This window comes from Pongo pygmaeus, chromosome 19 (genome assembly GCF_028885625.2).
Source record: "Pongo pygmaeus isolate AG05252 chromosome 19, NHGRI_mPonPyg2-v2.0_pri, whole genome shotgun sequence".
NCBI lineage: Eukaryota > Metazoa > Chordata > Mammalia > Primates > Hominidae > Pongo > Pongo pygmaeus.
The window spans coordinates 10,012,501-10,029,446 of NC_072392.2; the positions used below are offsets into that span (position 1 = coordinate 10,012,501).

General features: G+C 49.0%; 1 protein-coding gene across 2 annotated transcripts in view; it reads right to left on the minus strand.

Moving 5' to 3' along the window:
• GAS7 (growth arrest specific 7) overlaps positions 1 to 16,946 on the minus strand; it is a 292,644-nt gene that overhangs the window by 149,290 nt on the left and 126,408 nt on the right. Inside the window, exon 1 of one of the 2 annotated variants that reach the window (XM_054459131.2) lies at positions 1,363 to 1,450. The exons of the other annotated variant lie outside the window; for it this stretch is intronic. The gene's annotated coding sequence lies outside the window, so the exon portion shown is untranslated. Of the gene's footprint in view, positions 1 to 1,362; positions 1,451 to 16,946 lie in introns of those variants that run through there. 2 annotated transcript variants of the gene reach the window in all.

Sequence of the window (16,946 nt, forward strand, 5' to 3'; positions counted from 1 at the left end):
GGAGGCTGATGCAGGAGAATGGCGTGAACCCGGAGGCGGAGCTTGCAATGAGCCGAAATCTCGCCACTGCACTCCAGCCTGGGCTACAGAACGAGACTCCGTCTCAAAAAAAAAAAAAAAAAAAAAAAAAAAAAAAAAAAACTGTCAAATGTTTGATGTTATAGGAGAAGCCCGAAATGACATATTCTGACAGCAATAAAATTGTACTACATTTCACACCATACTGATCAGAGGAGCTGTCTGAAGAACTCCATCTTCAGACCAACTCCTCTGGCTGGACCAGTGTTCTGATACCGGTGCCATCCTCTCCCAGCCTCAGGAGAACAGAGATGTGGCCTGCTATGGTGGGATGCCTTATAGTTTGCAATACACTCTGCTCTCAGACACATCACACCCCTATCACAGTTCTCAATAGGTTCACACTGGCTGTAACACTGACTCATTGCAATGCCAGGGGAAGATATTTAGCACATCTTGAGGTCAGGTGAGGAAATGGAGCCTCAGAAAAGTTGACAAAACGGTCACACAGGTAGAAAGTGGCTGAATCCACCCAAATCCAAGTTTTGTAGATTCAAACTTCCGTGCTCTTTCCAGAAGCCGATCCAGATCAAGTTATACAATCCTGTGTTCATTACACGTCTCCGGCTTGCAAAACCAGAAAGGAACATCCGGGCGTGCTGTCCGCGCTGTACCCCTTTCACTGTTGTGTACACCCACACGCTGCCTAGTCCCATGACAGAATGCACACAAATGTGGCATGCATGAGTAAGTCAGAAGACCGGTGTGGGCCTGGTTTCCCATCCCACTTTCCCCAGAGCGGCTGTGTGACGTCTCGCACAGCGTGTCACCTCTCTGAGCATCTCCCTCATCTAGAACCTGAGGGAGCTGTATCTGCTGGTTCCCAAGGACCTTTTTAGGCTTCTCCTGAGAACTCTACCATGCTACTTGGAGCCACGTGGTCTCTACAAAATCTCACTACACTGGGGAATTTAAGAAAAGGCAAACGGAGGAGAAGATCCAAAACAGGAAACTGAGGTAAATCCCAGGAAATCAAGAAAAACTCACTTCCCACAGAGCTCATCTCAGATACGTCCCCTGCCCAAGTGGCTTTCTCTTCTTTCTAGACCCTTGGGTCACAGTGCAACCCAGACTCACTGGATACATGAGAAGGACTGATACACGGGAAGACAGAAGAATCCCTCAAATCCCCCCAGAGCAGAGCCAAACCCTAGCCAAGCAAGAGGTCATCCAAGGAAGATTTCTCCTCCTGCAGGAGTGGCGGCTGACTCGCACTCAACCTGGTCCAATTAGCTTCGAGCATCTGCATCAAAGATAACCAGCAGAGCCCTGGTTCCAACTCACCTCAGCCTCGTGGTGTGTCCTTATGCAAATCTGACACGCTGGTCATTTTCTGCCACCATCCCCACATCCGCTGCTTCCCCGTGGCATCGACTAATTCACTGTGCAAAGCAGCATTTATATATAGAAAGTTGCAGCCACGCAGGTTAGCATTAAAATAGAGACTTGACGTTGCCGTGGCAACCAAACAAATGATATTCAAAATGAAAGAGAAGTATTCTGCAATCGGGAAAGCATGTCCACAGCCTTCCAGGGCAGCTGGGCCCCTTCCCCCTGAGGGTGGGTGGGATGCCCCTGGAGAAGTGCCTGGTCCTGATGAACCTCCACGTCCCCATTAGGTCACCCACTCTGCTTTCAGCTACAGCCGTCATCCCCTGCACATGCTCCTTCCGGTCTGGAGTGGACCCGAGGCCAAGACACTGAGGGAGTGTGATGATCCAACCAGGTAGAGCAATTTGCAAAAACTCTACTCCTTAAAGCGCCAAGGAGAAGCAGCTCTGGTGCATTAGTAAGGATGCTTCTGGAAACAAGGCTGGCCTTCTGCCACTGCCTGCCATAACGAAGAGTCGAGATGCCACCAGCTAGCCAAGTGACACTGGGCAGGCTTCTGTACCTCTCTGAGCTTCCAGCTTAAAATGAGCTGGGAGTGGGCGGAGGGAGCAACAGTGCAGGTAGGGTCTTCAACCTCATGACTCCGGGATGTGCAACGTTTCCCTACTACCACCACCTCCTTTTTATACATTCCTCTTGGATATTGCTGAAGCCCCAGGGCCAGACAGAAGCTACTGATTCCCAGGTCTGGCACATGGAATAACCCTGTCACTTTCATTCTGTACACCTGGCCACCACCCAGAAAGCCCGCAGTCCCCAAGACAGAATGTCTAGATTCTGGTCTTCAAGGAGCTCCTAACAAGGCTAGGGGCCTTGAACAAATCTTGGACATTTCTGGGGCTCATTCATATATGTCAAAATCAAGTGTGATCCAGAAAGACTGAAATTAAAAAGACTGACAATACCAAGTGCCAGCAAGGATGCAGAGCAACTGGAATTCTCACACTTTGCTCGTGGGAACACAAAATGGTATGGTCCTTCTGCAGGGCAGTGTGGCAGTTTCCTGTAACATTAAACATACATTTACCATGTGGCCCTCAATCCCACATGTAGACTCTGTTTCTGAACCAGGGGCGACTTTGTCCCCCACCGAGGACATCTGGCAAGTCTTGGACACATTTACGGGTTGTCATGACGGAGGTGGGAGAGACTGAGTGAGTGCATTAGCTCCCTGCAGAGACACCTGTTGTTTCCAAAGAGACACCTAGAACCAAGAGTACCTCTGACCTAAGCTGAGGGCCAGAGAGGGGCCTTGGCTGTGCAAATCCACCGAAGGCTCTGTAAATGGTCTCCCTTCTGACCCAGCCCAAGCTCCTAAGCCAGGACCAAAACCGACTGTGCCAATCTGCTTCCCTCTCGTGGAGCAGTTCCCAAACCAAATGCAAACCTCATGGTTGCCCCACTGAACCCTGGAAGAACACAACTTCCTACTTACCCAGAACAACAACTTCAAAGCCACTTTGCATGGTTGCTGGCTCCGAAGCCACACAGAGATGACGGATTACAAGGAAGAAATCAGAACCATATGGATTTCATATTCAGCAAAATAAACAGAATTACAGCATTGGGGTTGGGCTCAAGAAACCAGGGGGCTGTGTGTTTGGCCCAGAGCCCAGGCTTGGTGGCCCCCAGCATGGGCTGGGCTCTCCCAGTCTCTCTTCCCCACCCACGACTCCCACAAACAGCGCCAGGGGCGTCCAGCCTGCTGTCTGCCCCTCCTTGCCAAGGCCCCAGCGAGCAATCCTGCTTCGGCTGACATTTTCGTGTTTTATTGAGTTTTTTTATATCCTCTTTTATGGCACAGTTGAAGATAGTTCAGCTTCTTTTCTAGTTTCATCCAAAGATGCACACAAACACTGACAGGAATGCTGTGTCGTTAACGACAGTGTGACAGCTCTGGAGCCTCTGGGGGGAAGCTGTGGGAGGGGGCAGCTGTGGCACCCACCCCCTTTCAGGCCCCTGGTTCATTTCTCCCACAGCGAACTGTGCTGGGCGTTCCCACTCCCAGCCTCCCTCTCAGCCCAGAACAGAGGAACTCCTTCCTCTCCCGGTTTCTAGGGGAACAATATGGCACTCCATGTGTAGCCTGTGTTTCTGAACCAGGGGCACTTTTGCCCCCAGGGGCCAATGGGGCAATATTTGGTGACATTTACTGGCCAAGGATGCTGCTAAACACTCAACAATGCACAGGACCACCGCCCACAACAAAACAATCATCCAGCCCAAAATGTCAACAGCAACACGGCCGAAAACCCTGGTACAAGACACACTGACCAGGCTTCAGTTGGTTCCCAGTGCCCCCGACCCAGGTGCATGTCCACGGAGGGATCAAGCTCAGGACTTTTAGAGATCACAGACAAGTTCTGACCTACAAGAAGGAGGAGTATTTACCATTCTGGTAATTACTTTAAAGTAAATTCTAGGCTGGGCACAATGGTTCATGCTTGTAATCCCAGCACTTTGGGAGGCCAAGGCGGGTGGATCACTTGAGGTCAGGAGTTCAAGACCAGCCTGGCCAACGTGGCGAAACCTCGTCTCTACTAAAAATACACAAATTAGCTGCGCATGGTGGTGCACACGTGTAATCTCGACAACTCAGGAGGCTGAGACATGAGAATCACTTGAACCTGGGAGGTGGAGGTTGCAGCAAGCCGAGATTGCGTCACTGCACTCCAGCCTGGGTGACAGAGTGAAACTCTGTCTCATAAATAAAATAAAATAAATTCTACAACTGATCGGGATATCATTTGATCTTCCAACGATTCTCCATGGATATAGAAAAAGTTAAACAAACTTTAAAAACATAAAATGCATCTTGCCCATAGAAACCACACGAACACAGTGGGCACAGATCATTTAAATATCCTGATGTGAATAACTTTAAATAACACAGCTAATTCTGCTTTGCTGGTGGGTTGCTTTTTGGTCTCAGAAATCCCTGAACCAGCAAATCAGGGCTGCTCACATCCCTATTCTCTCCCTTTCCTTTCTTCTCTCCCCCAGGAGTGCTGAGCCACCATTAGCTGACGCTAATTCCTAATGACCCTGCAGATCTCAGCTCCCACCGCAAATGCCCTCTCACCCCCCAGGATCCTGTGGATAGCCGAGCAGTCCTGCACCACGTGGGTGAGGCCTGCAGTACTTGGGGCAGCCCAGGGGAAGGCGGGGATGTCCAGGGAGCTCCATCCACACTGTGCAGACATCAGGGGGCACACAGTAGGATGGACCCCTCCCCCCAGCAAAGGCAACCCTTGCCTCGCTCTGTGCTCCCACTTGCCTGCGGGCTGGGTTTCCCAGAGTGTGCCAAGAAAGGAAAGCTGAGTGGCTCTGTGGTGGTTTCACGGGGTTTCCCCCAGAGGAACAGACAGGCAGAACTTGCTAATGCCTCTTCTTTGTCATTCTTGCAAAAGGAGTCCCTGCTCCTGCCTACCTCCATCAAAATAATAGGCAACGGCATGGTGGCACCTGGCACATGTGTGTGTGTGCACGTGCGCGTTTGTGTGTCTGTGTGTGTGTGTGTGTGCGCGCGTGCGCGTGATACTCACAAAGACATCCCCATGTCCTACACCACAGGAGGGCCCCTGCCATCCTGCTCTTTCTGCTGAGGAAACCTCTTAATTAACTTCTCTGTTGCAATGATCCACCATTTTCTGCCAAAGCTACCATCTCTGCTCCAAAGCAGGGAAGCAGCAGCTCCAGGAAAGCCCTGACAAATCATCTAGGTTCTACGATTATGCTTATTCCAGAGAATGAATTCAAGGTTCGAAGAGTTCGGCAGTTTGCCCCAGGCAAACTGGGGCAGAGTGCATACACTTAAACAGCTAATAATGGCGGTGCCGAGATCAGGGTGTCAGGGGGAGGATCTCGTCCAAGGTCATGCTGCTCACAAGATACGACACTGAGGGCTAAGTCCTGCACATCTGGCTCTGGAACTCTTAATGCATCACCTCCACTCTAACCTGTTCACCAAGGCAGGTTCCTGACCACCATCTAGTATGGCTCCACCATGGGTCACCCTCCCTGACCAAATGCTTCCTTCAAGACACTCAGGTCATGGGCTTCCCCTTACACGGGTGGTGAGGGGGGCAGAGGAAGCGTCTTTTTTTCATCCAGCCACAGCAGTTCCTTTGTTGCCTCAATGCCCCTAGTGAGTCACCTCCTCCAAAGGCCATTGCCAAAGAGAGCCCCATTTTAGCACGAGCGCTCGTCCCCACTTCCCTTTTCCATTTCCCAACGTGGCCCTCACCAGCTCCAACATTAGTCACGTAAATGCCAACAGAAGTTCAAAGATGCTCTGATAATGTGATTTGTAAACATGAGGTCCCAGCGGTGGTGGCTGCTGCAGCTTCTTGCCTCCCTCACTCAATCCCCTACACCTTCTGGGGCCTCCCGGATCGACGTCTTCATTTCCCGGGCTCCGCAACACGCAGGGACTGTGAGTCTGCTTTTCACACGTGGGAGTCTCGTGCCAGAGGCCGGGGCAGAGGGAAAGCCTCACAGCATGATCTGGCATTTCCAAGCACACCCTGGGGGTCTGTGACCTACAAAGCACAGCAGGCTCTCGTAGCATCTGTATGCTGTGTGGGCCTGCCCAGCGGCCATACGTACCCTGGCTTCTGAAAGAAGTACCCTGATTTTTCTACTGTGGAACCACCTTACCCCATTCTCAGCCCTCGAGGTTTCCGGGAGCAAGTGGCTCATGCCTGGCCAATTAGCACGTGCCCTCTCCCCAACCACAGTACTAGTTCACGAAGGGGCATATTACCCATCTGGGGCTGGATACCTGGAATTTGGTTTTGGAATTACTGGGGAAAGATGTATTACTATGACAGGATGCAAGCCTGAAGCTGCTGATGGTCACGTTGACACCTTGCAGAAGTCTCACTGAGAACTGAGCCAATGCAGAAGGAAGGGGGCTGATGAGGAAGAGAGGGAATCAGAGACAGAGAAACATCAGACTGCTGACACTGTTTCAGCCACTTGATCAAACCATGCCTGAAACTGAACTTCCTGGGACTGTTCCTTTTTTGTTTGAATCCAATTTGAGTGGGATTTCTTTTCACTGGATCTCGCTGTGTCCCCAGGCTAAAGTACAGTGGTACAATCACAGCTCACTGCAGCCTCAAACTCCTAGACTCAAGTGATCCTCAGCCTCTCAAGGACCTGGGACTACAGGTGTGTGCCACCACACCTAGTGAATTTATTTTTTATTTATACAGACGGGGTGACACTACGTTGCTGAGGCTGGTCTCAAACTCCTGGGCTCAAGTGATTCTTTTGCCTCGGCCTCCCAAAGAGCTGGGATTATAGGCCTAAGCCACCACATCTGGCCTGAATAGGATTTCTGTAACATTTAATAGAAAGAGTCCTGGCTAACAGTTCCTTGGTAAAGGGCAAGGTATACAGATAGCAACAATCAAAACTAAAGAACGTAAAGCAGGGAGAATTTAGAGATTTGGTTCCTTTCTTGAGCCTGCACTTGTGGGTAAGCTTCCAAAGATATCTGCATTTCTAAAAATCTTCCTTTGGCCACTATAACACTTGGTGTCTTAAAGCAACAAAAATGTATTCTCTCTCACAGTTCTGGATGCCAAGCGCCCAAAAATTAGTATCACTGAGCTGAAATCAAGGTATTGATAGGGCCATACTGCTCCCAGAGGGTCAAGGGGAGAACTCAGTCCTTGACTCTTTCAGCTCCTGGTAGCCACTGGCATTCCTTGGCTTGTGGCTGCATCACTCAAATCCTACCTCCCCAATCATACCCTTTGTCTTCTGTCTATAGTCAAATCTCCTTCAGCTTCTGTCTTATAAAGATGCTTGTGATTACATTTAGGGCTTACTCAGATAACCCAGGAAAACCTTCTCAACTCAAGATCCTTAACTTCATTGTACCTGCAAAGACCTCTTTTCTAAATAAAATAACATTCCCAGGTTCTGGGGATTAGGATGTAGACATATCTTGGAGAGCCATTAACAGCTGCCCTCATCAGGCCAAGTCGGACCATGGATCAGAAATGTTGCTGTCAATACCTCTGATGCTTCCCCAGGTACTCCTGGCTGGGACCTCTGGGGCCAACTGTGCAAGTCACAGAGCACTGGAAGAAGAAATAGCCAGAATGTTGGAGCTGGACTCAGAGTGGAAGATATGCAAGAGCACAGAGTGCCAGGGAGGTTCAGCAGGATTGGGAGTCCCAAAGGAGGTCTATCCAGAGCTCAAGTTAGGGGGCTGTATGCTTGGGGCCAAAATGTAACTTGACCTTGAAATAAGATTAAAGGAATTAGAGTATACCCCTCTCCATACCCCCATTTCCCCAGTGACCAGATTGCTACGGCATAGGGTAAGAAGGCACCATCTGTAGTACAAGTGGGAGGGAGAGGAAAGTAGAGATTGAAGAAGCGCACGAGAGACTATGACAAGGAGCCAAGGCCAGGCTAATTTGTCGCCCAGGCTGGAGTGCAATGGCACGATCTCGGCTCACCGCAACCTCTGCCTCCCGGGTTCAAGCGATTCTCCTGCCTCAGCCTCCTGAGTAGCTGGGATTACAGGCATGTGCCACCACACACAGCTAATTTTGTATTTTTAGTAGAGATGGGGTTTCTCCATGTTGGTCAGGCTGGTCTCGAACTCCCAACCTCAGGTGATCCGCCTGCCTCGGCCTTCCAAAGAGCTGGGATTACAGGTGTGAACCACTACACCCAGCCTGGCCAGACTACTTTTTTTTTTTTCCCCAGAGACGGACTCTTGCTATATTGCCCAGGCTGGTCTTGAATAGCTGGCCTCAGGCCATCCCCTCACCTCAGCCTCCCGAAGCACTGGGATTGCAGGTGTGAGCCACTGTGCCTGGCCTACAAGGTCAATTTTTTTAAAAACAGTTAACTATTTATTTCAAGGTCTATTAATTGGGAAAAAACATATAACTAGTTCAGAAAGCCTGCAGGACATCATGACAGCCTTTCTCTGCTTGGACTGGCTCCTGGGGTCACTGAATTTTGGAGTCAGGGGGAGCATTTCCAGGTCACCAAGTCCTGACAGTGTAGTGGTAAAGAGAGTAGACTTGGGAGCCAGACTGCCTGGGTTCAAATCCACACTTTGCCAGGACAAGTTGCTTGATCTAGCTGGACAATCTCAAGTCAGCAATTCCCGTGAAGACAAAAAATAGTAATGATGATGTAAGTATTAATAATAATACCTGTTACAAGGATCAAAAGAGTTAATAATGTACACAAAGCATTAAAAATTGGCCTCTCTTTGCTGACACTGCAGGCAAGTGATAGCTCCTTCTCCCAGCTCCATGGTTCTGCCATCCTTTACAAAAGGCTCTGATGAAATCTGGGGGAGGGATGGGTGGGGGGAGTGGAGTTTCCAGCCCACCACAGCAGACGCTCCTCTGCCTTCCATTTTATTCCAACTCCCTTCACTTCTTCATGCAGAGAAGTGCTCCACTTCTTTTTTTTTGAGACGGAGTCTCACTCTGTCACCCAGGCTGGAGTGTAGTGGTGCGATCTTGGCTCGCTGCAACCTCCGCATCCTGGGTTCAAGCGATTCTCCTACCTCAGCCTCCCAAGTAGCTGGAACTACAGGCGCATGCCACCACACCCGGCTAATTTTTGTAGTTTTAGTAGAGATGGGGTTTCACCATGTTGGCCAGGCTGGTCTCGAACTGCTGACCTTGTGACCCTGCCTCGGCCTCTCAAAGTGCTGGGATTACAGGTGCCTGCCACCACACCTGGCCAAGTGCCCCATTTCTGAGCTTACCTCAGCCCTACACCACCACTCCCTCTGGCTAGGGGGTAATCAGAAGGAAGACCAACAGGACCAATGCTGAATACCTGCCTGGTGATTCACACAGAACAATCAGGCCAACCTCAAGCTAGGAATGTCTGCAAACACCTGTCCTAGTCCCCCTACACCATGACAGTTCTTTGAAAATACAGCCCAGATACTCTCCATTAACCCTGCCCAGTCCTGGCTCAGGGTGAGCCTCATCAGAGATCATTAACCATCTCCTGTAAGTCTAAACAGAGGCTCAGACCAGCAGAAATACATTCATACATAACGGAATCAGGTCCTTCAGAGAGAAGTTGATATCAACACTCCTTAACCTTGACACTAACCACTGAGGTGTGGTCACTGTTACATTTTGTAAAGAATCAGGGTGTGGCCTCTCTGATATTATAGGTCCAAACCAATGGTCTCTAGCTTGGTCATTCCTGTGAAAACTATTTTGGGATTGTGCTCTGTCCTTCAGAGGCGTAACACAAACCATACCTGAGACTTCAGCCACACATAAACACACCCCAATACTTCCTCCCAAACCTTTTAAGCTGCTTTGTACGAAGCAGTGACATCGCACAGCACCCCAAAGAGGGACAGGCACCCCCATATGTGCTTGATAGGCTGGCTCTTCCCAGAAGCATCACCAACTCCTTCAGAGCGCTTCCCTAAGTTTGATCCTAGGAGAACTTTTGCGGAACCTTTGCTAGGAAGCCCCTGACCCATTGAACCAGGATGACCCACTGACCCAGATAAAGCCCTGGGTTTCCTTCTCTGACCTGAAGACAGAGGCAGGCTATGCTGGGAGTTCCCAAAACCACCCTCAGCTCTGACGTTTCCCAGAAGGACTCATGGGATTCAGCATATATTTTACTTCTGGTGAAGACTTATGGCCAGACACAGTAGCTCACACCTGTAATCCCAGCACTTTGGGAGGCTGAGGCAGGAGGATTGCTTGAGGCCAGGAGTTCAAGACCAGCCTAGACAACATAGCAAAACTCTGTCTCTAAAAAAAAAAAAAAAAAAAAATCACAAAATTAGCCAGGCATGGTGGCACATGCCTATGGTTCCAGCTTCTCGGGAGGCTGAGATGGGAGGATTGCTTGAGCCCAGGAGTTTGAGGCTGCTGTGAGCTAGGATCCTACCACTGCACTCCAGCCTGGGTGACACCGTGAGATCCTGTCTCTATTTTTTTTTAAAGGGTCTTATTACAGCAAAAGGATACAAAGCAAAATCAGCGAAGGGACACAGAACCTGGGACAAGGTCCTGAGAAAACCAGGTGCAAGTTCAGGAGTCCTCTCCCAGCAGAATCACATAGGATGTGCCTAATTCCTCCAGCAGTGAGTCCTGATAGCATGTGTAAAACATTGTCTAGCAGGTAAGCTCATTACAGACTCAGTGCCCAGAGTTTTTATAAGGAGCTGCTCATGTAGGCATCCCCTGCCTAGCATAAACACGAATTGCAGACTCCCTGAAGAAATCCAGGTATTCAGCACAAACCGTTATCACTTACATGAACAGTTTAGAGAACAGCCACCCTTACTATTTAGGGAACAGTGGGAGCCCTTCCTAAATGCAAGTTCCCAGACACCAGCCAAGGGCCAATGCTGCAAGCAGGCCTTTCTAAGGAGGGCACCCCGGCCTGCTATGTTGACTCTCTCTGCACCGTGTCCGTGGAATGGTTACTTGAAGGGATCTCCCCTTTTGTCTGTCCCATCCAGTAGCAGAATCCTGCCACTAAATCCTAGACAGGTGACAAGCCTCTCAAACACTTGTGTGGACAGAGAGCTCATTCCCTCACAAGCCTCATCTTCCATGTTGGCCTGTGATCCTTGCTAGCCCAGGAACACCAGCCTCTGAGTTCAGTATTTCATGCCAATAAACACTTCACATAATAACCACCACTACTATGATGCTGGGTCAGGCCTTGCGCCAAGCACGTGACAAGCATGAGCTCACTTAATATTAATGTTTTATGATGGAGTCACTATGCCTTAGAGACGCAAAGCGACTTGCCCAAGGTCACAGTGTTAATGGGTTTGAACTCCGGTCCATTTGACCCCACAGCCGGAGACCCTAAACCTCCCACACTCAGTATCTCCTGGGAGCCTGTCTTTCACTGATCACCATTATAATTTTCAGCATACTCTCATACCACTTTTTCCTCTTATTTGCTAATATTTTTAGTTGACTCACTTTTTTCTTTTAAAAATTGCACTGACTCACTGAATATGTGAGTCTGTGAATGGAAAACTAGTGACACTTGCCAGAAATCTGTAATAACCATAAAAATAACCACAACAAACACCAAGCAATGTTATTCAATCTTTGCTGGATACTGCTACCTGCTGAGGCCTGCCCTCACCTGGCACCTCCCAAAACTTTCTCCTCAATGTAATCAGAAGCAAGGAGAGAACTACAAAAGGAATACCCTTCTCTTGATGTGATTCACTGGTACTGAAAGTCTCGTCCAGAGACCACCTAAACCCACCTTGGCACAGCATCTCGGGAAATGTTATAGTAGACTACAGGCGCTAGATGACCTGCCCTGTCAAGCTCACTAGTCCCAGCAGGGACTCCCGGCTTTCTATGCACCCCACTCCTCTATCCCCAGTCTTGAGGTTTGTTCCATCTCCTTCCTCTCTCATTCACTCTCATTTATTCTCCAACTTTTCTAGCCACTAAGTCCTGGGAATCATCCAGCCACCAGCCTGGGTCAGCTGCCCAGCCTCCCAGCCCAGCTCTCCCTTCATTCTCTCTTTTTTTTTTAGTATTTTTTTTATTTTTATTTTTTGGAGATGGAGTCTTGCTCTGTCACCCAGGCTGGAGTGCAGTGGCATGATCTCAGCTCACTACAACCTGCGCCTCCTGGGTTCAAGCGATTCTCCTGCCTCAGCCTCCAGTGTAGCTGGGACTAAAGGCCTGCGCCACCATGCCTGGCTAATTTTTGTATTTTTAGTGGAGACAGGGTTTCACCATGTTGGCCAGGCTGGTCTCGAACTCCTGACCTCAAGTGATCTGCCTGCCTCAGCCTCCCAAAGTGCTGGGATCACAGGCGTGAGCCACTGTGCCCAGCCTCCCTTCATTCTCTTTCTGTTTTCATGGGCTCTGCTCAGCTTACCAGGCTACTATCCTGGTCTTGCAGAGAGAAAATGCCAGCAAAGATGCCGTCCCTCCTGCCCTATTCTAAATCTAGAGTCTAGAGAGAGGGAGGCAGAGGCAGAATGGGGACATCACAACCTAGGGGACAGAGGTTGGGGTGGGGGCGAAGGAAGAGCATACAGACAGCAGAAGTCGGGAATGTGATATTAGCTTGGTGAAAAGTAATTGTGTCTTTTGCCATAAAAATGGACAAAATCGCAATTACTTTTGCACCAACCTAAATATTTCTCTAGAAACCAGGGACTCCCACATCCCCATCCCTGTCTGACTCCTACACAATCCTCTGGCCTGGCATCTGGAACACCTGCTCAGCCCAATCATGAACTCAAAGGAGCCACCTGACTGGGTCAGAGGGTCCCACACAGAAGCCAGTTGGTGGGGTGTTCCCAGCCAGCAGGACCACAAAGAACTCCAAGCAGAGAGAGCCAGTGAGGCGACTTGAGAGCTCAGGCTCATGAGGCAAACAGAGCTGTGTTTGCCCGACTCCACCATCCCCCTTGGGCAAGTGGCTTTGCACATCTGAGAAATGGAACCAAAAATATCACATACTACTCAGGGTTGTTGTGGGAAGATGCGAATCACCCTGGGTCTGTGCCCAGGATACATTATTTTCCCAGAGTTGGCTGTGGGACTGGGGCCACAAGAACAGAAAATGGGTGAACGCAAAGTACAAGTATAGTCACCCCCGTGTCACAGAGAACAGCCAGACATGAGGAGGTGGGTGCAATCGGAGGCAGCATCAGACAGCCGAGGGCTCACCCTGCAGACCAGAGTCTGCCTACAGGACCACTGGATGTGCTTTGCTTGACCTGCAGACCTTTTAAAAAAAAAGTTTTGACTTAGCTTCAAGCACACAAAAACCAAGAAAGGTCTTGTGAAAAAATAAATAAAGGCCAGGCACAGTGGCTCATGCCTGTAATCTCAGCACTTTGGGAGGCCAAGGCAGGCAGATCACCTGAGGTGAGGAGTTCGAGACCAGCCTTGCCAATATGGTGAAACCCCTTCAAATAATAATAATAATAATAAAAATTAGCTGGGCATGGTGGCACGTGCCTGGAATCCCAGCTACCTGGGAGGCTGAAGCAGGAGAACCGCTGGAACCCAGGAGGCAGAGGCTGCAGTGAGCCAAGATCGCGCCACTGAACTCCAGCCTCGGCAACAAGTGAGACTCCAACTCAAGAAAAAAAAAAAAAGAGAAAAAAATAATAAAGATTTCAGTTGTCTCTTGAAAACTCAAGTGGGCCATACTGAAGGTGCTATCGACACGATGAGAAGAAATGCTGCCACATTCTCCACCGTTCTCTATCACAGTAGTCTGCAACTCTGGCTGCCCATGAGAATCACCTGAGAGCTTAGAAATGCCCTAGGAAGCCCCTGTCCCATTAAACCAGGATCCCTAGGGCTGGAGGTGGGGGCTGATCTGAAGTCATTGGCCCTGAGGAAGCACCTGTACCTGCCTCACTCAGCACTATTACCTGCCCGGCCCAGACACTACCTGCCCCGATAGCTGGTTCAGGCAAGATTCAGGAATAAGGAAAGACTGGGGCCCCAGAAGACAAACCCAGCATGCAGGCCCCTGCTGGCAGCCCCAGCTTTAACTTAGTCCCCTCTACAATATCTTCACTGGAGGGGATGAGGAGCTGGCTTGGCATCCCTGTTCCCCTTCCCAAGCCTCGGTCCATGGCTGCATTACCTCTGTCCACCCTGAGAAGGACAAAGCTCCTGAAGGCCAAGACTATGTGTGGAGAAGAGCCAAGGCAGGAGTCCCATGCGCATTCAAATTCCAGGTTCTCCTGCTGTCTAACAGATGCTTCTGCCTTCAAATATGCTTTCTGTAAAACCCTAGAGCCATACCATCGCCTTAGAAACCCCTGGTTCCATCCCTCTCTGAGAGAAGCATCTATCTGTCCACAAGCCTACCCCGATCCACAGGAGTCAATATAAATGTAAGGTAAAGAACAGACCAGACAGCTTGCCAGCACCGTTTCCGAGATGTGATGGGGAGAGAGGCTCGGGGAAGTGCCAGCGCCCGCGGCCTGGCCCCAGGATTGGTGCATTAGTGGCTTATCTGCAATTTGGGGTATTTCCCACTGGTTTTGTGCCATTTCTCTAAAAATGGGGAACTAAAAAAAAAAGGAAACAAAAACAAAACAACAAGAAAGTGGCGTCATCACTCCCAGGCCCATTCCATCATTCTAGGTAAACGGAGCGAAGTGGTCTATGTTTAACCCAGGGCAGGCGGCACGACGGAAATAGAAAAGGTGGCCCTCCCCGGCCCAGGACCAGAGTGACAGCAAGGCAAAGGCTCGCTGGAATGAGGCAAGGAAATGGGATTTTGATTGCATACATAAAGCGTGGCACGGCCAGAGAACAGTGACAAGTGACGTGTGAATCACACAGATGAGGGCTTCCCAGGACTCGACATGTCCCAACAGGCCGTGTGGCTCAGCCTGAGAAACAAGAAAATGAGGGCAGATGTAATCACTATGCAGGTACCTCAGCGAACTAATTCCACCCCAGGGGCTCTGACACAGCTGGAGACAGGCCTGTTTCAGGATGCACAGTTTAAGGTCGAGGGGCACTCCTCCCCAGCCAGTGTAGGCTTGGATCCTTCACACTCACTGGTAACAATCCTGGAAGTCAGAGCACAGGACTTATTCTCCAAGCACAGGATCATTTTGCTGTCCTCAAGCACCTGGGGAGAGCAGGTGACAATCTACACCTTGCTACTGAAAGCCTTGCTGTTATATAAGACGTGGTCCATAGACCAGCAACACTGAGCTTGCTAGAAATGCAGCATCTGTGCCCCGCTCCCCTCAAGACCTCCTACATCAGACTGTAGTTTAACAAGCGCCCCAGGTGAATCGTGTGCTCATTAATGTTTGAGCAGCACTAATTTAAAGTTTATGAGCTATTTTACCAGTGCACAAGGGAATTTCTAGGTACTACTAGGTACCGATCAAGTGTGTGACAGCTACACGGGCGCTTGAGGAATTTTGAGACAGTTTCAGTCGAGGCATCTCACTCTGACTTTTTTCTCAATTGAATTCAAGGCTGCAGCTACTTCCTCAGTTCTCTAACTCACTTATCAACCAAGGAGATCTCAGATGAAAATGTTTTCCCATAGCCATTGAGCCTGGCAAAGTAACATCTCAGGATGTATTTATCCACCTGTTTACTTATTTATCTGTGCTTCAGGCTTACTCAAACATTTATTGGGCACCTACTATATGTCAGGCGCTGAGAATATGCAGATGAATGACCCCAGCCCTGTCCCAGGCAGAGCTTACTTTCTGGAAGAGAGAAAGATGGCAGGCAGCCATGCAGCAGTGTGATGGACGTATGCAATGATAACAGGAGAAAACAGGTGCTGAGAAAGGAGTGGGCGTCCAGAAAGTTCCTGGGAGGGGGGTGCTGCCCAAAGGTCATCGTAAGGACAGGCTTTCTCCTTGCCAGGCTTTTCTCTGCTTTTCTTGCTCCCTCCCATCTTGCTTTCTGCTGGATTGATTGCATATTCTTTATTCCCCTCCCTCCACAAACTTTGCATTTATAGTCTATTTATACCACTTAGGTGGTTACACTGACATTTTTGACATGTACACTTGACTTCAAGCAGAAAGCTAATCAATAGCTCTTTTCTGCTTCTGAATAATACAAAACCCTGGAAGGGTTTCACTTCGATCTCCTCCCTCCTACCTTCTCAGTGTTGGGTAGCACGAATCAGACAAAGATGCTATTTTCCCCCAAGTTCTGGAACTCCCTGGTTATTTGTTCTCTCCTGCCACTGACAATTTTCCAGGAAAATAAAAATTCCAAATTGACTCAAGAGGAAATAGAAAACCTGAATAGGTCTATAACCTTCAAACGAATTGATTTGGCAGTCTAAAATCTACCTTAAAAAACTGTACCTGTAGGTGTGGTTTTACTGGTAAGTTTTCTCAAATCGTTAAGAAAAAAACACTTAATCCAATCTCTTCCATAAATAGAAAACATTCAGCTCCTTTTTATAATACCCTGATATCAAGTTCAAAGAAAAACAATGGGAGAAGAAAGGAAGTAAAAGCTCCTAACCTCACTTAGAGAATAGGTGTAAAAATTCTAAATAAACATTAGCAAATCCTGGAAATGCAGAGATATTGAAATATCAGAAAACTTATTAAACTCACCATATCAAAAGAAACTACAAGAAAAAAAATAGGATAATCTGGATGCAGAAAAAGCACCTGACAAAACTCGACACTCATTTGTGATTAAAACACACACACCAAGACTAAAGTCTGATAAATTATAACTATTGAAAATTAAGGGCTGGGAGCGGTGGTTCACACCTGTAATCCCAGCACTTTAGGAGGCCGAGGTGGGCAAATCACGAGGTCAGGAATTTGAGACCAGCCTGACCAACATGGTGAAACCCCACCCCTACTAAAAATACAAAAATTAGCCAGGCGTGGTGGTACACACATGGAATCCCAGCTACTCAGGAGGCTGAGGCAGGAGAATCGCTTGAACCCAGGAGGCAAAGGTGCAGTGAGCTGCGAT